This window comes from Leucoraja erinacea, unplaced genomic scaffold, assembly GCF_028641065.1.
Source record: "Leucoraja erinacea ecotype New England unplaced genomic scaffold, Leri_hhj_1 Leri_563S, whole genome shotgun sequence".
Lineage (NCBI taxonomy): Eukaryota > Metazoa > Chordata > Chondrichthyes > Rajiformes > Rajidae > Leucoraja > Leucoraja erinaceus.
Genome location: NW_026576469.1, coordinates 55,812 through 64,787, shown reverse-complemented (window position 1 = coordinate 64,787; position 8,976 = coordinate 55,812). Strand labels below are relative to the sequence as shown.

General features: G+C 52.5%; 1 long non-coding RNA gene across 1 annotated transcript; it reads right to left on the bottom strand.

Moving 5' to 3' along the window:
* Positions 1–910: 910 nt before the first annotated feature.
* Positions 911–6,616, bottom strand: LOC129694165 (uncharacterized). The gene is made up of 2 exons (XR_008722972.1): positions 6,000–6,616; positions 911–5,873 (listed from the first exon to the last, which is right to left on the bottom strand). It is a non-coding gene; the product is annotated as an uncharacterized LOC129694165 (long non-coding RNA).
* Positions 6,617–8,976: the final 2,360 nt, after the last annotated feature.

Here is an 8,976-nt window from a genome sequence, read left to right as displayed (position 1 = left end):
TGTGACGGGTTGGTGCAGGGAGGGAGGGAGTGATGGAGGGAGGGAGAGAGGGAGGAGGGAGGGAGGGAAGGAGGAGAGAGAGAGGGAGGGAGGGAGGGAGGAGGGAGAGAGAGAGAGGCAGGGAGGGAGAGAGAGGAAGGGAGGGGAGGGAGGGAGGGAGAGGGGGAGAGAGGGAGGGATGGAGAGAGGGATGGAGAGAGGGAGGGAGAGAGGGATGGAGGGAGGGAGAGTGGTAAATCTCTGGAATTCTCTGCCACAGAAGGTAGTTGAGTCCAGTTCATTGGCTATATTTAAGAGGGAGTTAGATGTGGCCGTTGTGGCTATAGGGATCAGGGGGTATGGAGAGAAGGCAGGTACAGCATACTGAGTTGGATGATCAGCCATGATCATATTGAATGGCGGTGCAGGCTCGAAGGGCCGAATGGCCTACTCCTGCACCTATTTTCTATGTTTCTATGTTTTCTAAGAGAGGGATGGAGGGCGGGAGAGAGGGACGAGGGATGGAGGGATGCAGGGAGCGAGGGAGGGGAGTGTTCTGGTGGGGGTCTGATGCCTCTGTTCCCCCCAGAGGTGTCGCTGCTGTTGCTGGAGCTGCAGACGCTGCTGCTGGTGCTGGACACTGAGAGTCTCAGCCCTACGGCCCGGTTGAAGAAGGAGCGGGTGGCCGAACTACTACAGGAGCTCGACACCAGCCTGCGTACGGAACCTTCCGGAGTCAGTACGTATTGCCCACGGGCCCTTCATTCCTGTCCCTCGTCCCAACGTTCCCGACACTCTTTCTCCGCGGTTTCAGAAAGATGCATTTCACGAGTTCACAAGGTATAGGGGTACAATTAGGCCGTTCGGCCCATCAGGTGTAATTCAATCATGGTTGATCTTTGCCTCCTCATCCCATTTTCCCGCCTCTCCCCATAACCCTTGACACCCAAGAATTTGTCCATCTCTGCCTTAACAATATCCACAGCCACCGTGTCCTAGCTCCGTGTAACTGCAGTCACATCCTCTGGAGAGGGGAAGCAGATCCATGGCCCGTCCCTGGGAACCCTGACTGTCCCGCGTGCTAGAACACCTTGCGGTTCCACCAGGGGATCATTGAAACATCATAAATACGGCCATGAGCAGGCCATTCAGCCCACACTAATCCTAACCCAAACCCCAGCTTCCACAATGACAAGCCTGCACGTTCTCCCCATGACGGCGTGGGTTTCCTCCCACATCCCAAAGACGTATGGGTTGGTGGGTTAATCAGCCCGCTGTCAGATCCCCCTAGTGTGTAGGGAGTGGATGAGAAAGTGGAACCAGTGTGAATGGGTGATCAATGGTCAGAATGGACTCAATGGGCTGAAGGGCCTGTTTCTGTACTGCATCACAACACTGAAGGACGGAAATGACTGAAACACGGAAATGACGAGGGAGGAACTGCATTTAATTACTGTATATAAGAGGGATATAGAATTGGTAATAGACACAAAAAGCTGGAGTTACTCAGCTGGTCAGAGCATCTTTGGAGAAAATGGACTGGTGATGTTTCGGGTGAAGATCCTTCTTCAAACTAAAATGAGCATCAAGGTGTCCAGTCACTAAACTTACGTCTTTCTATAAAACAATGTAATCCACTCATGGCAGAATGGAATGACGTGTGTATTTCTGCAGCGGCAGGGTATGCAATCTGTCTCCCCCCCCCCCCCCACGTCTATTAAGTAGTTGCCCTCCTGCTGAAGGAACCATTTATGGGCAAGGCTGAGATTTTGGAATAAAAGCCCAGGATGTTTCAGCACGGACTCGATGGGCTGAAGAGCCTGTGTCCATGCTGCATCTCTAAACGAAGCTCAACATCAAGTCCAGACACAAAAAGCTGGAGTAACTCAGCGGGACTGGCAGCATCTCTGGAGAGAAGGAATGGGTGACGTTTCAGATCGAGACCTTCTTCAGACGGAGAGTCTGGGGAGGGGGAGATACAGAGATAAGGAAGTGGAAGGTGTGAGAACGAAACATCAAAGGGGATGGAGCTTAAGGAAAATGTAGAATAGATCATTGTAAGCGGGGAGAAGGTGACAACAAAACAAACAGATAAAATGTAATCAGGAACAGTCAGACTGGTGAGAGAACTGGGAAGGGGGAGGGGATGGAGAGAGAGGGAAAGCGAGGGCTATTTGGAGAAGTCAGTGTTCATACCGCTGGGGTGTAATCTGCCCAAGCGAAATATGAGCTGCTGTTCCTCCAATTTGTGCTGGGAATGGAGGAGGCCCAAGACAGAAATGGGAGGGGGAATTAAAGTGCTGTCACCGGGAGATCAAGCGGACTGAACGTAGGTGTTCAGCGGAACGATCACCGAGCCTGCGCTTGGTCTCGCCAACGTACAGGAGTCCACACATGTAACAACAGATGCAGTCGATGAGGTTGGAGGAGGTGCTAGTGAACCTCTGCCTCACCTGAAAAGAATGTCGGGGTCCTTGGAGGGAGTCGAGGGGGACAGGTGTTGCATCTCCTGCTGTTGATGGGGAGAGTACCTGGGGAGGGGGTGGTTTGGGTGGGAAGGGACGAGTAAGAAAGGTCTCGACACGAATCATAACCCATTGCTTCTCTCCAGAGATGCTGCCTGTCCAGCTGAGTTACTCCAGCATTTTGTGTCTATCTTCGGTTTAAACCAGCATCTGCAGTTCCTTCCGACACTAAGCATCAAGGCTGATTGCTTCACCCCAATGCTACATCCTGGCATGATATGTGTGCCCACTGATCTGCCCTTGCCCCTGCCAGTGGCAGGATGTAAACAAGTTCAGTGAGTGCAGACTCCCGCCCCTTGCCCTCTTCGAGTGTAGGAGGATGAGGGGTGACCTTATAGAGGTGAATAAGATCATGAGAGGAATAGATTGGGTAGATGCACTGTCTCTTGCCCAGAGTAGGTGAATCGAGGACCAGAGGACATAGGTTCAAGGTGAAGGGGAAAAGATTTAATAGGAATCTGAGGGGTAACATTTTCACATGGTGGTGGGTGTATGGAACAAGCTACAAGGTAGTTGAGGCTGGGACTATCCCAACGTTAAAGAAACAGTTAGATAGGCACAAGGATGCACTACCTTCCCTGATTTATTCTTTTGCCAAACTGGGATGAACAATTTTTGTACATGGATTTGTGCCTGGAAAGTCATGTTTGACTAATCTTCTTTAAATTTTTGAAGTGGTTACTCGGTAAATTGATGAGGGTAAAGCAGTGGATGTTGTATATATAATGACTTCAGTAAGGCCTTTGACATGGTTCCTCATGGAAGGTTGGTTAAGAAGGTTCAATTGTTGGGTATTAATGGTGGAGTAGCAAGCTGGATTCAACAGTGGCTGAATTGGAGATACCAGAGAGTAATGGTGGGTGGCTGTCTGTAGGGTTGGAGGCCAGTGACTAGTGGGGTGCCACAGGGATCTGTGTTGGGTCCACTGTTGTTTGTCATGTACATCAATGATCTTTATGATGGTGTGGTAAATTGGATTAGTAAGTATGCAGATGATACTAAGATAGGTGGTGTTGTGGATAATGAAGTGGATTTTCAAAGTCTACAGAGAGATTTAGGCAATTTGGAAGAGTGGGCTCAAGGATGGCAGATGGAGTTTAATGCTGATAAGTGTGAGGTGCTACATCTTGGCAGGACAAATCAAAATAGGACGTACATGGTAAATGGTAGTGAATTGAGGAATGCAGTTGAACAGAGGGATCTAGGAATAACTGCACAGTTCCCTGAAAGTGGAATCTGATGTAGATAGGGTGGTAAAGAAAGCTTTTGGTGTGCTGGCCTTTATAAATCAGAGCATTGAGTATAGAAGTTGGGATGTAATGTTCAAGTTGTACAAGGCATTGGTGAGGCCAATTCTGGAGTATGGTGTACAATTTTGGTCGCCTAATTATAGGAAGGATGTCAACAAAATAGAGAGAGTACAGAGGAGATTTACCAGAATGTTTCCTGGGTTTCAGCAACTAAGTTACAGAGAAAGGTTGAACAAGTTAGGTCTTTATTCTTTGGAACGCATAAGGTTAAGGGGGGACTTGATAGAGGTCTTTAAAATGATGAGAGGGATAGACAGAGTTGACGTGGATAAGCTTTTCCCACTGAGAGTAGGGAAGATTCAAACAAGGGGACATGACTTGAGAATTAAGGGACAGAAGTTTAGGGGTAACATGAGGGGGGACTTCTTTACTCCGAGTGGTATCTGTGTGGAATGAGCTTCCAGTGGAAGTGGTGGAGGCAGGTTCGATTTTATAATTTAAAAATAAATTGGATAGTTATATGGACGGGAAAGGAATGGAGGGTTATGGTCTGAGTGCAGGTATATGGGACTAGGGGAGAATACGTGTTCGGCACGGACTAGAAGGGCCGAGATGGCCTGTTTCCGTGCTGTAATTGTTATATGGTTATATGGAGTACTTTGGTTCTGTCTTCACTAAGGAAGACATAAACAATCATTCGGAAATACTCGGGGACCGAGGATCTAGTGGGAGGGAGGAACTGAAGGGAACCCACATTAGACAGAAAATGGTGTTGGGTAAACAGTTGGGACTGCAGGCAGATAAATCCCCAGGGCCTGATGGTCTGCATCCCAGTGTATTCAATGAGGTGGCCCTAGAAATCATGGATGGATTGGTGATCATTGGAGGCTCTAGATCAGTTCCTGTGGACTAGAGGGTAGCCAATGTAACCCCACTTTTTAAGAGAGGAGGGAGAGAGAAAATGGGGAATTATAGACCAGTTAGCCTTACATCGATGGTGGGGAAGATCAGCATCGATGATTAAAGATGTTATAGCAGCGCATTGGGAAAGCAGTAACGGGATTGGTGTAGACTCCATTGATGTTGGACTCACCGGCCTGGATTCCCAGGCTTTTCCTTGTATCCTTCCAGAAAGCGAATGGTATGTTAGCTTTCATAGCAAAAGGATTTGAGTATAGGAGCAGGGAGGTTCTACTGCAGTTGTACAGGGTCTTGGTGAGACCACACCTGGAGTATTGCGTACAGTTTTGGTCTCCAAATCTGAGGAAGGACATTATTGCCATAGAGGGAGTACAGAGAAGGTTCACCAGACTGATTCCTGGGATGTCAGGACTGTCTTATGAAGAAAGACTGGATAGACTTGGTTTATACTCTCTAGAATTTAGGAGATTGAGAGGGGATCTTATAGAAACTTACAAAAATTCTTAAGGGGTTGGTCAGGCTAGATGCAGGAAGATTGTTCCCGACGTTGGGGAAGTCCAGGACACGGGGTCACAGCTTAAGGATAAGGGGGAAATCCTTTAAAACTGAGATGAGAATAACTTTTTTCACACAGAGAGTGGTGAATCTCTGGAACTCTCTGCCACAGAGGGTAGTCGAGGCCAGTTGGCTATATTTAAGAGGGAGTTAGATGTGGCCCTTGTGGCTAAGGGGATCAGAGGGTATGGAGAGAAGGCAGGTACGGGATACTGAGTTGGATGATCAGCCATGATCATATTTAATGGCGGTGCATGCTCAAAGGGCCGAATGGCCTACTCCTGCACCTAATTTCTATGTTTCTATGTTAACCAGAGGCCCATCATTAGCCCCTCCAGTCTGCGGCACCTCACCCGTGGCTACCCCACCCCATGCTTGCCACCATGTCCTAGGAGCGATGGCCCCGGGGAGGTGGTGAGAGTCGTTGGCGTTGGTGGCAGTTTTGCCGAGCCGGGCCTGGGATGGGCTGGGAAGGGGGAGAGGGTCGGAGAGGCAGTGGGTGTTGGTGCTGCTCCTCGTGGCGGCGATGGTGTCCACAGTTGCTCGGCCCCCCGGGGGTCTGTCTATCCACCTCTGTGCCTGTCCCCTCTTCTGTAGCGTGGACCCTCCTCCACACGTCACCCTCACCCCGAAGCTGGAGTAACTCAGCGGGACAGGCAGCATCTCTGGAGAGAAGGAATGGGTGATGTTTCTGGTTGAGGCCCTCCTTCAGACCCAAAACATCACCCATTCCTTCTCTCCAGAGATGCTGCCTGTCCCGCTGAGTTACTCCAGCATTTGTGTCTATCTTCGATTTAAACCAGCATCTGCAGTTCCTTCCTACACATCACCCTTATCCCCTCCAGAGCTCCCTCACACCCATGCCTTTTTCCACGGTAAACAGTGCCCTGCATCATCTATTTGACACTTCACCCATCACTTGAATGTCCACACACAATCAACCCGAACGAGCTTTGCCGGGCCAGCCGCTATCTCTGGAGAACATGAGGAGGTGATGTTATGGTCCGTGACATGGTGGCACAGCGCTAGAGTTGCTGCCTCACAGCACCAGGGATACGGGTTTTCTCCAGTTTCCTTCCACACTACATAAACATGCAGTTTTGTAGGTTAGTTGGCTTCCATAAAGTGTCCCTAGTGTATAGAATAGAACTAGTGTGTGGGTGGGCACGGACTCAGGTGGCCAAAGGGCCTGTTTCCATGCTGTATATCCAAAGTAAACCTCGATCCCCTACTGTCCCTCCACTAACACTTTCCTGTCCCTGGCAGAATCTGTCCACACCCTCAACAACTGAAGTGATTCCTAGTAAGGAATCTGATCTATAGTAAGGATTCAGTCCTGACGATGGGTGCTGTCTTTACGGAGTTTGCACGTTTTCCCCGTGACCTGTGTGGGGTTTTTTTTTTTTTCCGGTGCTCCGGTTTCCCCTCACACTTCAAAGACGTGCAGGTTTGTAGGTTAATTTGGCTTTGGTAAAAAAAAAATTGTAAATTGTCCCCAGTGTGTGTAGATAGTGTTAATATGCGGGGATTGCAGGGCGGTGCAGACTCGATGGGCCGAAGGGCCTGTTCTCGTGGTGTTTCTCCAAATTAAACTAAACTGTACTGTTCTCTCCGGAGTTCCTCTTGCCCGTCATTTATGTAGAATCTCTAGATTCCCCTCGACCCTCTCAGCCCCAGTTATATCGATCCCCTTCCTGCCCCCCTGATCGCCCTCTCCCTTACCTCCGCACCCCTGCAGTCCACATCTCAACCTGTCATAAACTGTGTGATGATCGATGAAGACAGCACCGTAACTCTCCTACTCTCCCCAGCCAGTGAGGCCCGGAACATTCTGGAGATCGTGGAGGATCGGGACGACAGTTCACCCAGATTCCCACTGACGGAGGAATTCCAAACACACACACACGTACACACACATACGTACACACACGTACACACACTTATACGTACACACACACACACACACACACGTACACAGACTTACAGACACAAACACACACACTTGCATACACACTTACATACACGTACACACACACACACGCGTACACAGACTTACACACACACACACACACGTACACATGCACCATCGGGTATGTTTAGGTATATTGTTGTCACGTGCACTGCATCAGGTCCAGAGACAAAGTCCAATGTCCCCAATGGGGTCGAGGTGAATCGGGCAGTACCCGGGCGTATGGAAGGACCGTTCAGAAGGCTGATAACAGAGGGGAAGAAGCTGTTCCTGAGCCTGGTGGTGCGGGCAGAGATGTCCAAGGTTCTCCCCAGTCAAAATGGGGAGTGAGGGGTCGCTGGGCGGTGGTGCTGGGCTGAGGATGAGCAGTCAGTTTGCTGCACCCCTTGTGTCCGGTACGCACACAGCGGCACGACTGATCTTCAAAGAGGGGTGGTGTTCCCGTGGGTACGGGCATCCGCCCTGTCTTGCTCGGCCTCCTCTGATGCTATCAGGAGCAGGAAGTCAATCATACTTAACGTCTGGCCCAATTACAGCAGGCGAGGAACACCCACGTAAACAGAGACAGCACAAGGGGTCGGCCCTGTCCCCACACTGGGGGGGGGTGCGATAACCCCGCCTGTAGGTCCACTATCACCACCCCCCCCTCCCCCCGCAGCCCAGTCACCCCCACAGGGGACAGGGGGGCAATGATACTCACCCACAACAGAATGGAATGGGGGGGGCAATGATACTCACCCACAACCAGTACCCCCCTCCCCCACACTGACTGCCCTGCCTCCCCCACACTGTACCCCCCCCCCCACACTGTACCCCCCCCCCCCACACTGTGCCCCCCCCCCCCCCACACTGTACCCCCCCCCCCCACCCTCCCCCACACTGTACCCCCCCCCCCACCCCCCCACACTGTACCCCCCCCCCCCACACTGTACTGTGCCCTCCCCCACACTGTAGGAACCTCCCCCACACTGTACCCCCCTCCCCCACACTGTGCCCCCCTCCCCCACACTGTCCCCCACACCCCCCTCCCCCACACTGTACCCCCCCTCCCCCACACCCCCCCCCCACACTGTACCCCCTCCCCCACACTGTACCCCCCTCCCCCACACTGTACTCCCCCTCCCCCACACTGTGTCCCCCCCTGTGCCCCCCCCCCACACTGTACCCCCTCCCCCACACTGTACCCCCCCCCCCCCCACACTGTACCCCCCTCCCCCACACTGTACCCCCTCCCCCACACTGTACCCCCCCCCCCCACACTGTACCCCCTCCCCCACACTGTGCCCCCTCCCCCACACTGTACCCCCCCCCCACACCCCCCCCTCCCCCACACTGTACCCCCTGTCCCCCACACTGTACCCCCTCCCCCACACTCCCCCACCACACTGTACCCCCTCCCCCACACTGTACCCCCCCCCCCCACACTGTGCCCCCCTACCCCCCCCCACACTGTACCCCCCTCCCCCACACTGTACCCCCCTCCCCCACACCCCCCCCCTCCCCCACACTGCCCCCCCCCCCCCCCCACACTGTACCCCCCTCCCCCACACTGTACCCCCCCCCACACCCCCCCTCCCCCACACTGTACCCCCCCCCCCCACACTGTGCCACTGAGGGTAGGTATTTATGAGGCACTTCCTGCGATGAGCTGCAGGACTGCCCTCTGCGGACAGACGATGGATATTTCCGTCCACGACTGGCGGTGTGTGGACCCTGCTTCTCCCCCCCCACAGCGCTGATGCACGTCACGACTGGGCTGCACAGTCCACAGCACACC